We start from the raw sequence: 661 nt of genomic DNA on the forward strand, positions 1-661 counted from the left end.
TTGGAATCATTTTAATTTTATTTTTACTTACGTTGAATGTTTTTTGGAAATTCGATAATTTTAAAGAACATATAATCCTTTTTACATAGAAATATTCCAAAAATACACTGCACTGTTGTCCATAGTATTAAAATTTTAAAATTCAGAATTAGACCAAATCAGACTAAGGATCAACGTATAAAAAAAGGCTGCAACCTTCAACAACCCGATCAACTTGAAACTGCTCTGGCGACGACGTGCAAGTTTGCAATTTTCCCGCTTGTAGAACAGAACTTTGTCCACCAAACACCGATCTGCGTCGTCCGAGGAGAGAGGACCAATCACTAACTTGGGCCAAAATTCATGAAATTTGTATTGATTTTATGGAAATTTGATGTGTTATTAGATTGGAAAAGGAGAAATGCAAGTGCTTTAAACCAACGAAGTAGAATGTACTGATGGGGTTAAACAAATTTCTTGCAACTGACTAATGTTTTTGAATGCACAATAGCATGAATGAAAGAGTGAGTTATTCATACACGAAAACACTAGGGCACTTTAATGTCTGTTTCTACGCGAGAAACAAATCACAGAATTTAATGCAATACGCGAAAAAATACATCGCTTTGACTTGAAAAATGAGCTATCACCGCAATAGATTACAAAAAAAAGAGCCAAATCG

The sequence above is a fragment of the Penaeus monodon genome, chromosome 25 (assembly GCF_015228065.2).
Source record: "Penaeus monodon isolate SGIC_2016 chromosome 25, NSTDA_Pmon_1, whole genome shotgun sequence".
NCBI classification, from domain to species: domain Eukaryota; kingdom Metazoa; phylum Arthropoda; class Malacostraca; order Decapoda; family Penaeidae; genus Penaeus; species Penaeus monodon.